The sequence below is a fragment of the Engystomops pustulosus genome, chromosome 1 (genome assembly GCF_040894005.1).
Source record: "Engystomops pustulosus chromosome 1, aEngPut4.maternal, whole genome shotgun sequence".
NCBI lineage: Eukaryota > Metazoa > Chordata > Amphibia > Anura > Leptodactylidae > Engystomops > Engystomops pustulosus.
Window position 1 is genome coordinate 221932855 of NC_092411.1, and position 17893 is coordinate 221950747.

The window sequence follows — 17893 nt, forward strand, 5'->3', positions numbered from 1 at the left end:
AATACCCAACATGTCCATGGAATGGTTACCTCTCTGCATTGAGTAGTAGAATTATGTCCAGCACATAAACATAAGTTAATGTCTATTGAACATAAACAGATGATGAATAAAACCTGGGTATCATAAAGTGCAGTGGGCATATGTAATACAAGGAATATAAATATCGGCCCTGAGGACTGATGCTGGCTTCCAATATTTTAGAGAATTTCCATAGCTTGCTGTGAGGCCATGCTATACCACTATATCATAGATTTTAAAGGAAATGTTTCAGCAGGTTTTAGGTCAATAAACCGTTTGCATATCCTAAACTCCCTATGCTTATAACTCTGGGCCCTTTTGTTTTTGTTTTGTTTTTTTTACTAAGTATTTCACTGTACTCAGCACATTAACTTTGTTTGCTCCCAGTGACATTAAAGGAAGGGGATTCCTGTAGTTCATGGAGGCCATGGATTAGCCAAAGAGTACTGCATGACCTCCAGAATTATTGGCCCCATTATCTCAGGCAGAAATGACAAATTAACTCACAAATGGAATATTTCTCTGCTGCAACAATTTCTCTTACTTAATTATATGTATAGAAGACAGTACCACATTCCCACAATCAGGTAAGGGGAAATTCATTCATGAAATCCACTTTTTCAAATGCCTGCCATAATCCACCACAACGCGGAGGTACTCCAGAAACAAAGTACTATCGTTCTTCAGTACGCAGCAGCCCACTCAGAACTTCTTTCTGTCCAGAGAAGAAAGGGGAACAACCACTAGTACACCCCCTTTAAGGTTGTTGACAATATAAAAGAGATCCACCTCTCTCAAATGTCGAGGTGATCTGGCATATAACTCCAACCCCTCCATGAGCGAACATTTAAGGTGGTGCACTAGTGGTTGTTTCCTTTCTTTCCCACACAGAAAGCAGGTCTGAGCGGGCTGCCATGTACTGAGGACCGATAGTAGAGGCTGCCGGGTGACACACTGGGTTGTGGTGCATTAAGGCACGGATTGGAACAAGTGGACTTTATGAATGACCTGTTGTTTCTTCACCTTAACCTGATTGTGGGACGGAGGTACTGTCTTCTATACATATAATAGAGGAAGAGAAAGTTGATGCAGCCAAGGAATATTTATATTTGTGACTGTTTATGCATCTTGGGTTCATTAAAATAAAATTTGGGAGAATAATATATAGTGGGGCTCATTTACTAGGGGTCCGTGGATCGCACAAACATTGTATATTCCAATGATTACCAATTTGTGCCGCATTTAAAAGGGTTTTGTGGCGCACATGATCGGATTTCATGCGACACAAATCGGGGGGTGTGCCAGCGGACGATCCAACGGATTTGGACTGAGCGCGGGATTTAACAATTATGTATGGATTACTTGTGACATTAAGTTATTTTACGCTTGAATTCCCCATAATATAGCTCTAATTGCAGTGATATGAACAAATATTATTATTATTATTCCAGTGTCCTAAAAAATTTCAGCATTTTGGCTTTGGATTTATTATTATTTAATGTTTCGGGACAAGTACCACCTGTAGCAGACACGTACATATAGGGGGCAAACTTTTTCCTTTCATTGGCCAACCTGTTCGTTGCATGGTGGTAAGAGATGTAAATCTTTGTGGAGGATAATCCGTTTTCCCTATCCTTGGTCTGGTATAACCACTACATAGATGATGTCATTAAATGGTTGTCTGATGAGGTGGACATTCCAAACTTTATTCATTACATGAACAGCAATACCTTGAAATTTTATTTTAAATATCAATGGCATCCAAAGGAGACTACATTTTTAGATTTAAAACTTACCCTATAGGGCGCTTCCATACAGACATCTACATTTCGCAAACCTACTACATGAAATACGATTCTTCATGAAGCATTGTGTCACCTGCCACATACCATAACAGGCATACCCGTGGGTGAAATGATCAAAACCCGATGGAATTGCTCATCTGATCCCATTTTTGAACAAGAATTTGCTGACATTAAAGAAACAAGGGTATCCTGAGTGGTCTATCACTGGAGGAAAGACAAGAGAAGGGTTACTTAGCATTAGTAGGACAAAAAATAAAGTTCATAATATCCCAACTTTTGTCACCACATACAGTAAAGTACACTCATCGGCCACTTTATTAGGTACACCATGCTAGTAACGGGTTGGACCCCCTTTTTCCTTCAGAACTGCCTCAATTCTTCGTGGCATAGATTCAACAAGGTGCTGGAAGCATTCCTCAGAGATTTTGGTCCATATTGACATGATGGCATCACACAGTTGCCGCAGATTTGTCGGCTGCACATCCATGAGGCAAATCTCCCTTTCCACCACAACCCAAAGATGCTCTATTGGATTGAGATCTGGTGACTGTGGAGGCCAATTGAGTAATGTGAACTCATTGTCATGTTCAAGAAACCAGTCTGAGATGATTCCAGCTTTATGACATGGCGCATTATCCTGCTGAAAGTAGCCATCAGATGTTGGGTACATTGTGGTCATAAAGGGATGGACATGGTGAGCAACAATACTCAAGTAGGCTGTGGCGTTGCAACGATGCTCAGTTGGTACCAAGGGGCCCAAAGAGTGCCAAAAAAATATTCCCCACACCATGACACCACCACCACCAGTCTGAACCGTTGATACAAGGCAGGATGGATCCATGCTTTCATGTTGTTGACGCCAAATTCTGACCCTACCATCCGAATGTCGCAGCAGAAATCGAGACTCATCAGACCAGGCAACGTTTTTCCAATCTCCTACTGTCCAATTTCGATGAACTTGTGTAAATTGTAGCCTCAGTTTCCTGTTCTTAGCTCGCACCCGGTGTGGTCTTCTGCTGCTGTAGCCCATCTGCCTCAAAGTTTGACGTACTGTGCGTTCAGAGATGCTCTTCTGCCTACCTTGGTTGTAACGGGTGGCGATTTGAGTCACTGTTGCCTTTCTATCAGCTCGAACCAGTCTGCCCATTCTCCTCTGGCCTCTGGCATCAACAAGGCATTTCTGCCCACAGAACTGCCGCTCACTGGATGTTTTTTCTTTTTCGGACCATTCTCTGTAAACCCTAGAGATGGTTGTGTGTGAAAATCCCAGTAGATCAGCAGTTTCTGAAATACTCAGACCAGCCCTTCTGGCACCAACAACCATGCCACGTTCAAAGACACTCAAATCACCTTTCTTCCCCATACTGATGCTCAGTTTGAACTGCAGCAGATTGTCTTGACCATGTCTACATGCTTAAATGCACTGAGTTGCCACCATGTGATTGGCTGATTAGAAATTAAGTGTTAACGAGCAGTTGGACAGGTGTACCTAATAAAGTGGCCGATGAGTGTATATAATACAATATGCCAAATAGTTGAAAAAAAATAACCAATGCTCAACCAAGATAATGGTTTAAATTAACACACTATTTTGGAAAAAGTGTGTAGGTTTTCATCCAGATGACCCCCAACTTTAAAACCAGAAAGCTATTTCTTTCTAATGTTTAACACTACAATTCCATATTGTTTGAATTCAAGAAAATAAATTGGGACACATTTATTAAGAATGTGGCAAACTGCAGTAAAAGTGCTCTGCATGTATATAATGCTGGGTGAGATGGATTAATTAAGAACAAGTCCAACAGAGTTCACCGACTTGAGTGCAACACAATTCGCATGTTAAACCTGTGTCCTACTGAATTTGTGTTGCATGTTGGCTAGTGCAGCTGCGCCACAAAACGGTCGCGTGCGTCACAATTGTGGTTTAGACAGTTCTTAAATACCTGTGCAAGCGGCTTCCACTCGAAAAAAAACTTGCAAAGTCTGACAGATAAGCCCTTAGTAAATGTGCCCCATCAAATCCATATATTAGTTTCAATATACCTTTGTTGTTTCAGATAAAATTATTTCAATTGTTGCTTTTATATATATTTTTATTTGTCTATAGTAAATGTAAGTTTGCTCCAGTGGGCATTCCACCCATGTGGTAAGAAAGGGGGAGGGAGCATCCTCTCTGCTTTACCTGCCACTGTGCCAACACTTTCATCTATGACTAATGATCCGAAAGAATCAGAAACATGTCAGATGTGTTTGTGAACTGCTCCTGATTCATGCTGGTTTGAAGGATTTATAGTTTCACAGAAGGATGGCAGTGCGGGCCATTTTATTGCTTCTAAAAATCTGTGGAATAGCCTGCCTCAGGAGCTGGTCACAGCAGAGAGCTTAAAACAGGGTCTAGATGCCTATTTTAGATCAAACATTGATGGTTGTTTTATAATATTGAATAGTGTTCCCTTACATTCCATTCCTTCGGATTCTTTCCCTGCCTTCCTTGGTTGAATCCAATGGACATAATAACTTCGTTATGATGTACTTAAAGAATAAATAAACTTAAAAAAATACACAAATGAATAGTGAAGGGGATGATAGGTAACTTTGTAATATACTTTATTAAAATCTGTTCTTATTTCCTGTTTTTTTTCCTTAATCAAACAGCTTTTGCAAATCAAATCCAAGGATATTCTAATTTCCTTTGAGAGCTGAATCATCAAGACAAATGCTTATTAGCCTTCTTATCTATCTGAAGTGGAGGGACACATGTGATGGACGGTCGTCACATGCAGTTTCATGTACTCGAGTCTCTGTAGTCTAAGAAATGCACTTTGGCACTTTTGAACACCCACAAGCAGTTTGTAGCAGTCCAGTGTCAGGTGTATCTTAGATGAAGACTCCAATGACCTCTTGAGATTCCAGGGTCAACTGTTTCAGGGCACTTTTTTATACTAAATAGAGGTCAACTCTTGGGCTGCATTCACACGACCATAGGGAGACGTATATATGGCCACAAGCTGTACACACATCCCCCATAGGCCGGCAATAAGCGTACGGAGCGATACAGTACCGCTCCGCACACGAGGAAAAGATAGGTCACACTCGCCATTCATCACAATGGACAGGAGAGAGGTCACAATTCCTCTTCTCTATCTCGGCAAATGTATGCCCACTGGGCCATCATACGTTTGTATGAGCCTCATATGAGAGGAAAGGAGTGGTGGTGTCAAGAAGAAAGGTCAAATGGGTCTGACTCCAATACCTACAGAATGCGTAGGAGTACCTTAAACATTTATTGTCTTTAGTGTCCATTTACTGTCCTGCAGTGGCCATTAGCCAATACCAAAGGGCAGAAGACAGACAATAGTCCATAATAAACGGTTTTCACATTCTTATGGCTTATGACTGTACATGAACCATTCAGCTTTTCGTTGGGACATCGGAACATCAATCTTCATAAATGCCTGTTACCATATGCTCTCAGCACTAACATTACAGACCATCACAATGAATTATAGAGGAGGAGACATATGTAACCATGAGCAGGTCATCCCCCACACTGTTTTACACACCACTTCAGTTTAATATTTATAGTCCAGGTTATGTGCAATGTCAACACCACATCTGCCAATAAGCGGAATGATTTTAATTTAAGTCTTACAATGGTAGGCTACCAATCTTAATTACATGAGACATCAAGGTCAAAGTCAAGGATTCATCATAAGTGCTGCCTTATTTACAGCTTCACATAAATCTTGTGGCCAGGTGATGACTTCAAAGAAATAGCAGATTTATAAAGGGCAGGCTTTCTGCCCAACAATTAATTCTACATAGACTTAGCGGAAAGCATTAAAACCTACATAAACAACAAAGCCAGGTTTGGGAAATGAGGCCTTTATTAAATCATACATTAACACAAGATTGACACATTATGGAGAGACACATAAACATCACAGGGACACAGGCATGGCATACAATAGGAAGGCCATATCTCAAATAAAGTTGCTATTCGAGTAAGTACAAAGGCTTTGTCCTCAGTCAGTGTACTGTATCTACCTTACAAACAGTCAGTACTGGAGAATGAGTAGAAAAATCAGTCCATAGTTGCAACTCAGTGTTCAAAACAGAGGAATATCTGCTTAACCATGACAACAAGCACAATAGACTCTATAAAGCAGAAAACTCATTTGCAGCGTGTAAAAGTATAAAGGATCTTGGCAATGTCATGTGCATTGGACCTCTGTATAATTGCATAACTCTTAGTGCATATTAATCAGTTATAGACAATGTGGTATTTGAAGTGCATAAAAGGTCAAGTAGCCTATAAAAAGCAACACAGGTTATATACACCTTTGCAAAATTTTTTTTCATTAAGGTCTATTGTTTTTAAGGGCAGCACGGTGGCTTAGTGGTCAGCACTACAGCCTTGAAGCGTTGGGGACCTCGGTTCAAGTCCCAGGGTCAGCATCTGCAAAAAGTTTGTATGTTATCTCCGTGTTTGCAAGGGTTCCCTCCAAATCCTCTGGTTTTCTCCCACACTCCCAAACATACTGGTAGGTTGATTAAATTGTGAGCCCCATTGGGGACAGGGTCTGATTTGGCAAGCTCTGTGCAGCGCTGCGTGCACAGTGGTTATGATAAGAACTCACTTACACACTGCTGGGGCGCTGCAGGCAGTGGCAGATTAAGTGTGTTAAGTGTGCTGTTCACATGACTAGGGCCCCAACCAGCATCCAAACCAACATGTGTCTGGTTGTTAGGACTTAAGTACTACTCTATATCCTTAATCTTCTACTGTTTATAAAAGTAATTTAATGATGAACTACAATTGCTCTCTAATAACCCATCTATTTAGAAAAGCCGAACATAAAACTCTCCAACCTGACTGCCGTCCAGAACAGATCTTCCAAACAGTGTCAGAGATGTGGATGCTACCCCTGGCTGCCAGGGCTCTGTGCATCCTGCAGCTGAACTCCCCCTCATACTCTAAATACTCAAGTATAACCCTATATTTACCCCTCCTCTTCCTACAACCCCTAGGGTAGGAAATGCAGCCATTACACATTAATGAAATGTCCTTCAGCAGAGCCCCTCTTTACTGAAATGTCCACAGCAGATCTTGCCTTTACTGAAATGTCGACAGTAGAGTCCCTATTTACTGAAATGTCCACCGGCAGGGTCCCCCTTTGCTGAATTGTCCACAGCAGAGCCCCCTTTTACTGAAATGTCCATTCCTGATGCGCCCCTTTAATGGAATGTCCACTCCATATGCCCCCCTTTAACGAAATGTCCACTCCATATGCCCCCTTTAACGAAATGTCCACTCCAGGTTCTCCCTCCATCATTACTGTTATGTCCACAGCCAACCTCTCTTTAAAAAGCTATTCTTCTCCGTCTTCCAGCCTGGGCGCATCACTATGACACGCTGCCATGTGATGTCATAGTGTAAGGACCCACTAGGCGCATAAACTATGACATCACACGACCGCGACACTGCAATGTCATAGTGATGCCTCCAGGCTGGAAGAGCAGAAGATGGAGCCGCGGGGCAGAGGAGAAGAAGCCAGAAAGTAGTTTTTTTTAAGACTAGTGGTGGATCTTCATATAGGGAACGGGTGTGGGCTCCTCCCAAGCCAAATACCCTGGGCGCCCGCCCTTCCACCTATATGAAGATCCACCATTGGCTGCAGGTGAAAGAGCTGTAATGCTTCGTGAAGAAGCATCACAGACCTGCATATAAGGAGCATATATTATATATTATGCATTTAAGGAGCCCTCAAACTGTTCTTTAATAACCTCGGGTTCTTCTTATATGCATAATTACGCATGCCTCTCACAGTTTGAGGTGCACTTTTTACCTTCTCCACCCTCCCATTGCCATGTTGGAGAGGCAGCTTGAGATGCGAGAGATGTGCTTAATATGCATATAGGTAGCACTAACCTCAGGCGCTCCAGGTCTGTTGTGACCAAGGATTTCAAAAGACTTTTTCTTCACAAACTGACCGTTTATGGACTTCAGCGTTACAGCTCCTTTACTTGCAGCACCCAAACAGTGTGTAAGTAATCGCTGTTCACAACTATTGTATAGCAGTGGTAGATTTCTTTAAATTATTTTACCAATAGAGATGTATTAAAATATCCTACACAAGTAGTTTGCATGAGTGGCCTAAACACAGCAGTGCTTTCTCGCTAAAATCCTCAACTCCCTTTCTCCACTCATTTAAAGGCCTCAGGCTGCTCAAACATGCTTCCTCACCTCCCATCTCACAGTAGACGGCTCAGTTTGGTACAGCTTATTTATACTACCTCCCTCCATCAGCCACACCCCCTCCCTCTTCCACACACCCCCATCTTACAGCAGTATTACAAACTTTATTGACTTGTATTGTGGAGCAATGCATTTGAAAGCTGGATCAGCGTCTTCATTAGGACAAATACACAAAATCTGTATAAGTATGCATGAATGTAAAAATAAAAAATAAAAAACTTAACATTAGTTGTTGTTAGCAAATAGTTAAATAATTCATTAAATAGATAAAAAAAATAATTAGATAAATAGTCAATTAATTCATTAGATAATAGATACATAAATAATTCATTAAATAGAGAAGTCTGTAGAGGCAATAAAATAGAATAGAATAGTAGATACATAATAAATATTTAATAGGAACAGCAACAATCATTTGATATAATCCCCCGGAAATTCATTTTAAGGAATTTGTAGTACGGTTTATATATGAATAGGCCTTGTAGGAAAAGTACATATAAGCATATGTATAAGTGTAAATAGAGAACCTAAAATGCATAAAGGAAACTGGATATTGGGAATTTAATTGTTAGATCAAAAGGCAGGAATTATAGAAATGTACTTGGACAAAAATATACATTGTCTGTACTGAAGAGTGTTGGGTAGAATTGCTGCGAGGTCACAGGAAAGGGATAAAAAACAGTCAGGGTATGTCAACTTGTATCAAGTGATGCCCTAAGGGTGAGAGGACAGATAGGCTAAGTCAGCGGGGAGTGACAAAAAGGGTTTATAGTATGTACTAATCCAGGAGAGTTGAGCCACCTGTAATGCCGATGTTTGTGTGTGCGTGCCACATGCATCACTCATAAATAGTCAGGCACCAGCTTGGGTGCGGGAACGCAGGGATGAAGGAGGCGCGCAGGCACAGATTATGACTACACTTAAAAAAGGGGCGCATGCATATCATTGTCAGCTCTGAATGTTCTAGAGGGTTAACAGGAGTAGGAAGGTGAATGGATGAAGATATTAAGTAGATTAAATATTGGATAGGTAAATGGTAGTATTAGTAAAATTTGAAGGTTTTTTGATGGGGACATTAAAAAGTGGTAAATTGATTGTTGAAAAAGTAATGGTAACTGAATATGAGAAATGCTGAATGGATGATAATGAAGAGAAAAGTTATAATAATAAATAGTGTAAGAACAATGAAATATGTAAAATAAATAGAATTAAAATAAATAAGAAGAACAAATAAAAACAAATTGGAGATGTACTGGAAATATAGGAAAGAGCAGAGCGGTTATGTTGGATAAATGCATGAAAAATGAATGAAAAGGATGTAAGGTTTATGCTAAAGTTATGTATCTAAACCAGGCATCAGGTACAGTATATATACACACAGTGTCGGACTGGGGTGTAGTGGGCCCACCAGAGGAACCGACTCTATGGGCCCATCTTCTATTTCAACAATCTTGGTTTATTTTTTCCCTCTGCGGCTGGGATTAAACGTTCCTTTTAAACCACGATTTAGGGTACGTCCACACGTTCAGTTTTTGAAGCCAAAAGCAGGTGTGGAGCACAATGGGTGGAGACCAATAATTGAAAGCTGCTCCTCCTACTACTATTATTCCATTCCTGGTATGGGCATCAAAAACTGCATCTGAAAAACATGTGGTCGCACCCTTTAAATGCAATACAACAGCTGAGAAGAGGTGATTTGCCTATTTACATTGCTGTTAACATGTGTGTTCACAAAACACAATTTTAATGCAATGTTGACACATGCATTAACATAGTGTTAATGTTTCAGTTTCATGATAACATGTTAACACATGAGTTAACACCACATTCACATAGTGTTTTTGAAATGCAATACAACAGCTGAGGGGAGGTCATTTGCCTAATCACATTACTGTTAACATTTGCTCTTACAAAATGCAATGTAAACACGATGTTAACCCATTGTTAACTTATGCGCTAACATTGCATTTATACTGCCTTTAGTAAATGTAAATGTTAACAGTAATGTAATTAGGCATATCACATCATCTCAGCTGTTGTATTGCATTTCAAAACGCAATGAAAATGCAACCAAAACGCAATGTGTGATCGCGCCCTGAAGAAAAACACTTTGAGGGTGCCGTCACACATTGCCTTTTGGTTGCGTTTTCACACGCATTACAACAACTGAGGAGTGGTGAGTTGCCCAATTACAATACTGTTTACAAATAGCATCATAAACAAGCTGTTAACACTTACGTTAACGTGGTAACAAAACATATGTTAACACATTGCTAGCATATGTGTTAACATCCCGTTTATATAGCATTTTGTAAACATACATGTTAACAGTAATGTAATTGGGCTAATCACCTCTCCTTAGCTCATGTAATGTGTTTCAAAACAGCGTTCACACGTTCAGCTAGTGTCGCGTGTCCCGGGAAACCCATGTGATCGATATCCAAATCGTATGCGTTTAATGGAAACGCATATGCGATCGTCCCGATCCACACCCCCTGTGCGCTAGCGTCACATTAAGAACGCGACGCTAGCGGAAAGTGTGAACGCGCCCTGTGGCTGCATTCACACATGGCGTTTTGGATGGGTCAAAAAGCATGAGTCAGACCGCATGCGTCTTTAAATGATATAATGCATTTGGCTACACTGGAAGCGTTTTTTTCATTGTTGGAAGTGTAAGTGCTTACACTTTCAGAGATGAAAAAAAAATGGATTAAAACCAGCCAAACGCATGGTAAACATGCAATCACGCATGCATTTTCAATGTGTTTAAAAACACAGAATATGACCTCAGCCTCATACGTAAGCATTACATTTATATACAACCTTCATGAGCATTTACACATTCAACACGAATACACATATAAATTGCACTTTTATTCACACTAAATACCACCCGTACATGAACATGCACATACACATACATACACATTCTACATGCATACACGTTAGACACAGTATATACAATACATTCATACGCAAAAGAGTCAATACTTGCCTTTCATACACAATGGATCTTGTAGTTTTGCCTTCACTGTTGGTCGGTAGTTAAGGCTAAGATATTTGATCTGCAGCTGGGGCTTGGAGGGGGCAAAAAGGCTGCTGGGGGTGGTCAGATGATAAGACTGAAAAGATGAGGGGGGGACATCACAAGGGGTTAAAACATAGAAGTGAGCAGCTGAGATGGATCACAGGACTGAGCATGTGGAGGGTGATACAGGTGGATAGGGTAGGGGAAATATAAGGAATAATTCGAAAGAGTTGATAATCAGGTTAGGTGGAAGAGTACAGTAGAGACGAGGAACCAGCCTGCAGGAAACTGCCATAATCTTCCTTTCTTCTGGCTCCGTTCCACTTCCTGTGTAACTCTTTCAGCCTCCCCCTCCTGTCACTGCCGACTGCATAACAATGTAATCAGCGCAGCACAGGGCTGCAGAGAGAGGGAGACAGGATCGCTAGTGAGAAACTGGAGAGGGAGGGAGACAGGATATCTAGCCAGAAGCCTGTACTGAAGCTTGAGCTCCGGCTGTATTCATTTCAAGAGTACAAACAGCTGCAGCTCTGCTGAAGCTCCGAGCTGGTGGGCGGGGCTTACTCCTCAGTGTCCTTTCCATGGCCCACCGGAGGTTTCTCTGGTGCTCCGCCCGGCCAGTCCGACACTGTATACACATATACATACATATATATATACAAACAAACCGATAAATATTGTCTAAGTAAAATATACAGTCAAAAACATAAAGAAATAAACAGAGCATCAACTAAATAAATAAATCTGAGGTGCAAATTGTGACCAGTGTCCTAGGGGAAGTGTCAAATGGTGTGAATATTATTAAATCTTAAGTTGTGATCAGAATGATGTCTCAACCATGTAATTGAGGCCAGATGGGGGAGAAAGTGTTTAGTTTATAGATCCAGTATGACTCCCACTGGCTGAGTTTTGAATCTGTTGCTTAAGGTATTAGTATTAGTTGGTATTAATCCAATGGGAGTAATTCAAATGTAACTGAAGTTCTTGTGGTGTTTGAGGGCAAAGTGACTTGAAACACTGTGATTCAGGAATCCTTTAGTGATGTTAGATCTGTGGTTATTCATTCGGATATGTAGTTCCTGGGTAGTCTGACCAATATATTGTAGATTGCATGGGCATTCGAGGAGGTAAATGACAAATCACGAATGATAGTTGAGGAAGTATTGGATTTCAAAAACCTCACCTGTGGTGACAGAACAGAAAGTTTTTCTATTATGTTGGATATTTGGAAAGCAGCAACACATTTTGTAGACCCGCATTTGTGTGCGCTCCTTTTACTGTCAGAAAGGTGATTGATGGAGTTTTCCTCTCGGACTTCAATTTACTCTGTGCTAGGATGTTTCAGTGTGTCCTGGTTCTCCTAAACTTGACAGTCAGTCGGTTGGGAAGAGAGCACTTGAGGTGAGCATCACTGAGTAGAACGGACCAGTGTTTGGTTATGATTTGTTTGATATTGCTCTGGCTGGTGTTATATGTAGTGGTGAAGTTAAGCGGGAGAGTTTAAGATGTTAAATTTGAAGTATGAGTGGTTGGGTGCATCTTGTCCCAGGTGCTTGGGATAATGTTTTTCTTTGAATCTTTGTTTCAGAATATTCGCTTGGGTGTGAAAAGTAGTGGATTTCTTCCAGAATTTTTCCTTTTTTTCGTTTAAATTGACCAAATGGGATGTTGCGGATCTAAGGTGTGCAGTGTGCACTGCGAGAGTCCAAAAACTAATAAATCTTTAATCTTTGAATTTTGGGCAAGTGGTGGACAGGTGGAGGAGAGGTGGGTGATGAAGTACGTAAAAAGACAAGTTCACTAGAATGTTTTGTGGTTCGGCAATGTATTTGGAACGATCTTGGATGATTATGCCCCCCCCCCCCCCCCGTCATTGTCTGCTGTTCTGATTACGATGGTGGGGTTATTTTTGAAGGACTTGATGGATTGTTTTCTTCACTCGTAAGATTGTGTTTTAGGTTGTGGTTGGGGTAAGGTTTCTGTGGGTACTTAGGACAACGTTTTTTTAGATCTTCAAGGGCCAGATTATAGAAGGTCTTGATCAAAGACCTCTTGTAATGTAAGAGGTAAAAATGGGAGAATGCACAGATACTAAAATCAGAATAATTCTGTCTGACAGGCTAATAGTTATTAGAGCATACTTATATACCCTTTATTTCAGTGTAATACTGTGGAGAGGCTAAAATTGCCTTCCATTATCTGTTAGCATTTTAACTATGTAGTGTACTTGTGCATGTATGACACAGGCAGACCGCAAAGAACATGTGCATGTGACCAGCGCCAGGGTGCAAGCCCCCCTAGCCACAAGTCTGATAGAGAAGAAATTATGATTTCTGAATGCCTGTCATGAAAAGGCGATTGCAAAAAAAAAGCATGAGCATCTTATTTTACTACTGGAACCTAGCACCACATAGGTTTATTAATTAGCCTCAATACAAAAAATGGTGTCCAAAGCTTTTAAATACTTACCTAAAGTGTGAAAGTCTTGTGACATTAATCCCTTAAGATACTGATGACCCATTCTTATAAATGGCTATCAATATCAAATTAGTCTCACTGCTGCCCTTTGTATTGATCAGCAGATAGCAGCATTCTCTACACAGAGAATGACAAAGGCCTCATACATCTCCATTGTATTGGATTGTAATCCAATGCGGGTGCAGGCTGGCAACTTTCGACTCACTGGATATCCAAAACAGGGAAGCAGCACTCTATAAAATTCAATTCCCAATGAATATGTGTATTTCTGTAGTCTGAATGTACATGACGACATATCATTATCTGTCATGTATCCTGTCAAAAATGCAGATCAAGATGCTTTCTGTTCAAATGAGGGGCATTTATAAATTTGGGCGCAAGGTGGCACTGCAACTATGATACATTTTTCAGTGGGATGTAAGTTTATGTCGCAATGGATTAATTAGGCGCATGGACTAAAAAGTTCAGAACTCCCTTTCCCTAGAATGCACATATAAGTAAATATAATCATAAACATATGAAGTATCCTTGGGTCTCAAAATGCCTGATCTGTCAGAATATAAAAATGAAAGTAAAAACTGTAACAGAAAAATATTCCAAATCAACACTGGCCATATTGACATCCAAAAGTCTTTAATAAAAAGTGATTAAAAGGTTGGACAAGTCCCTAAATGGTCAAAATGTTGTCTGGCATTGCATAATATGACACCTTACACAGAGAAATTTAGTTATTGTTAGAGATTTTTATCCTTACTTCAGTTGTACAGTTTATTATTCTCAGCTGCATAATATCACAGACAGAAAATCATCAAAGAGGCATGAATAGAATACTGTAATGCTATTGGCTATAATGAATTTACCAGGACATTCTCTAAGACATTCTCCCAAACGGTTAATGAACCATAAACTATTTCTTTTCAGACATGTTTATCTAATTTCTCTGAGAAGAAGATTCAGGCAAGTCAAAACAGGAGATAAGCAGGTGCTAGAGCAGAAATATATAACAATAGTGAAGGACAGACTGGCTTCTCATTAAATGTCAAGGGAAGCGAGCAGGCGAGCAAACAGGCTACATAAAAATGATGTTTGAATCATGCTTAGCTGGATGGTGCTGCCCCCTGGAATGACCCCCGGCTAATACTTAAAATGGCTTCTGTTTGGTTCTCTTGCTCCAAGATGGCCGCCGTAGAGGAATATATCATTAACAGTTATGAAGATAAAAAATAATAAATTTGGTATCTCCATTATTGTACTCTCCCAGAAACATAGAGACAGTTTCCCTGTATTAAAAGGAGTTACTATTTATTCCAGAGATAAATATACATCTCTGTAAGCTGGAAAATACCAAAGTTATGGCTTTTGGAATGAGGTGAATACAGTAAATATTCTGAATATTGATGGGGCATTACAACGTGTTCTTCCATATACTAATCATTCATACAAGGGATGTATGAAAGCAACAAGTCCTAGTGGGTTTTATGTTCTGCTTCATGCTCCATATTTAGAGCGTATTAATACATGAACAACTTGGCTTTACAGTTCATATAATGAACTAATTGACAATGAAAACTTCACCATGAGACATGAGAATCTCTGCTTTTGTCTCTTGTCTCCTCATAGATTTGCCTTGGGCAGGTGGCAGTTTCCCAGCTCTGCGCCAAGAAATGTTGGAAGTAATCGAACACTACACTTAACATGAAACAATAGTTGCAGATTAGAACTTCTTAAAAAAAATGTGATGAGTGACAAGTGACACTGGCATATAGGGAAGAAAAGGGACAGCAAATGATGGATAAATCAATCAGCAGCGAGAGTATGGTACTGTCATAGTAATGAGGCCGCTCTAGTGATCAGATCCCATTCTGTGGCGAGGAATGCAGACACTTGACATGCAGTAGAACTGAATTGATTGCCAGGCCTAGTTTATGCTGCTGGGTAACATAAAAATGACCTACTTTCTGGCTGTATGGAGCTTTTATCCAGGCCTTCAAATCCGTAATGAATAATGATCGTTGCCAGCTTTATGATCTACATCGCTTTTATCAAATAGAAGAAAAACAGGAACAACCCACCCATGACCTGGAATCTGGCTGCCAACATATTTTAAGGCCTCCCTAGCTGTTTTTTGCTGGATACATCTATACTCTCTATAGTCCTAAGCATCTTATAACTAAGAATTCACAGAGATAGAAGTGGAACACAGCAGCTTTATAGCTAAATCAATACAGCTGCATTACCCCCTGCTATCTGTGCTTTATTCCTTCCCCTATTGATCTGTCTTTTGGTAAAATCATTTGAATCTATTCCTTACCAATTTATCTCTGTGGATTCCTCAAATCATTTAATTATTGCTGTATATTGTGTGAGGTGTCATGACAAAAAGACTATGCAATGACATGCCTGCGGTTTTAGATATTATTCGTGTTATGGCTGCAAAGATATTCTGATAGACAAAAACATGTAGCTGCTTGTATATAGGGAAGACAGCCGTCAACCATATGCTTCTTCAACTAACAGCTACAGACAGTCCCCTGATTACGTACAAGATAGGGTCCGGAGGTTTGTTCTTAAGTTGAATTTGTATGTAATCGAAACTGTATATTTTATAATTGTAGATCCAGACAAAAAAAACTTTTGGCCCCAGTGACAATTGGAGTTTAAACATTTTTTGCTGTAATGGGACCAAGGATTATCAATAAAGCTTAAAGGAAACCTACCACTTCATTTTGATTTACCTCTCCGAGGTAGCTTCGGCACTGCGCGCGGCCATGCGCGCGTGGCGCCTCTGGCACTCCGTATGGAGGAGCGCGCAGCACCGAAGCTACCTCGGAGAGGTAAATCAAAATGTGTTTAAACCGCGATATAGCGGTTTAAAACACTCGCTAAGGTAAGCTCCGGCACCAGCTCACCCTCATCTCATACCTACCATCAGAAGTGGTAGGTTTCCTTTAATTACAGACACCTTACAGCTGATCATTGCAGTCTGGCACTATAGTAAAGCATTCAGAAAGCTTCACCAGAGGTCAGAGGGGTCTGTCTGTAACTATGGGTTGTCTGTAAGTCGGGTGTCCTTAAGTAGGGGACCGCCTGTATATCTTCTGACTGCCCCGTACACATGCATGCTAAGCATGACTAAAGTTCATGTCTCCTAAATGGAGTGGAAGGAGTAGAGCACTGTGAGACCCCTCTCTTATGGCTTATCCTTCTTCAAAAAACAGATCAGGCAAGTTAAATTTCAACATGCCTACAGGGGCAAAACCAGTGATAGTGATTCTGGGGGCCTACCTGATGATACATTGAAATATTAGCTGTATAGTCTTAGGCTGTATTTACAGAATGCATTTTTGTTGCGTTTTGAAAGACACTGCAAATACATCAGACAAAAATTCATCCCAAAACACATCAGTATTAATGATGGTAAAAATTCAGATTTATTCTGAGGTGCGCTTTTCCCAATGTGTTTTAAAACACAATGGAAACACATAGGCCCAGATATATCGTTCTGTCTGCGCCAGATAGTTTGCACTAAATAAAATGGCCCACATTTACTATAAACAGTGCAGTATGTATTATGTGCAGTTTGCCTGTGTAGTCTGCATAGGGCGTCAGATTCATGATTTGTGGTGCATGTTCTTCATGAATCTGGCACTCCCTGCACTGCTCCAACTTTTTTTTGGTGCAACTTTAATGTGGGGCTTGCAACACTGTTGGAGTTTGATTGTAAAATGTGGCGCATAGTTTGACTGTGCAACGGAACATTTCAGTGCAGAATTTTGTGTTGCGTTGGGTATAGTGTATAATATATGTTGTGTGCGCCACAATTGTGTTTTGTGTGTGCCAGAAATGTGTCTTAGACACACAGATAGAGTTGCAGTCCCCACATGGGTAACATTGGCCAGAGTCGGCGGCAGGAGGCGTTGTCGGTGACTGGAAGGAGCGGAGCTAAAAGGCTGCAGGGCCCACCAGTGCTTTTACTGGCACAACGGTGGGCCATTCCCACCCTGGGCGTAACTACAGGGGTAGTAGTCATAACGGCTGTAATGCAGCTCAGAATGTAAAAGCACCCTGCAATCTGACCCTACACACTAAAGAATGGAGAATGTGCACCATTATATACATATTGTGGGTCATTTACTAAGGGCCCGAATCGTGTTTTTCCGACGGGTTATCCGAATATTTCCGATTTGCGCCAATTTTCCCTGAAGTGCCCCGGGATTTACAGGCGTGGCCGTAAAAAAAAAAAACATGGATTCGGAAAAAACGCTGCATTTTTTACAAAAAAGTGTCGCTTGACACGCGCTCACT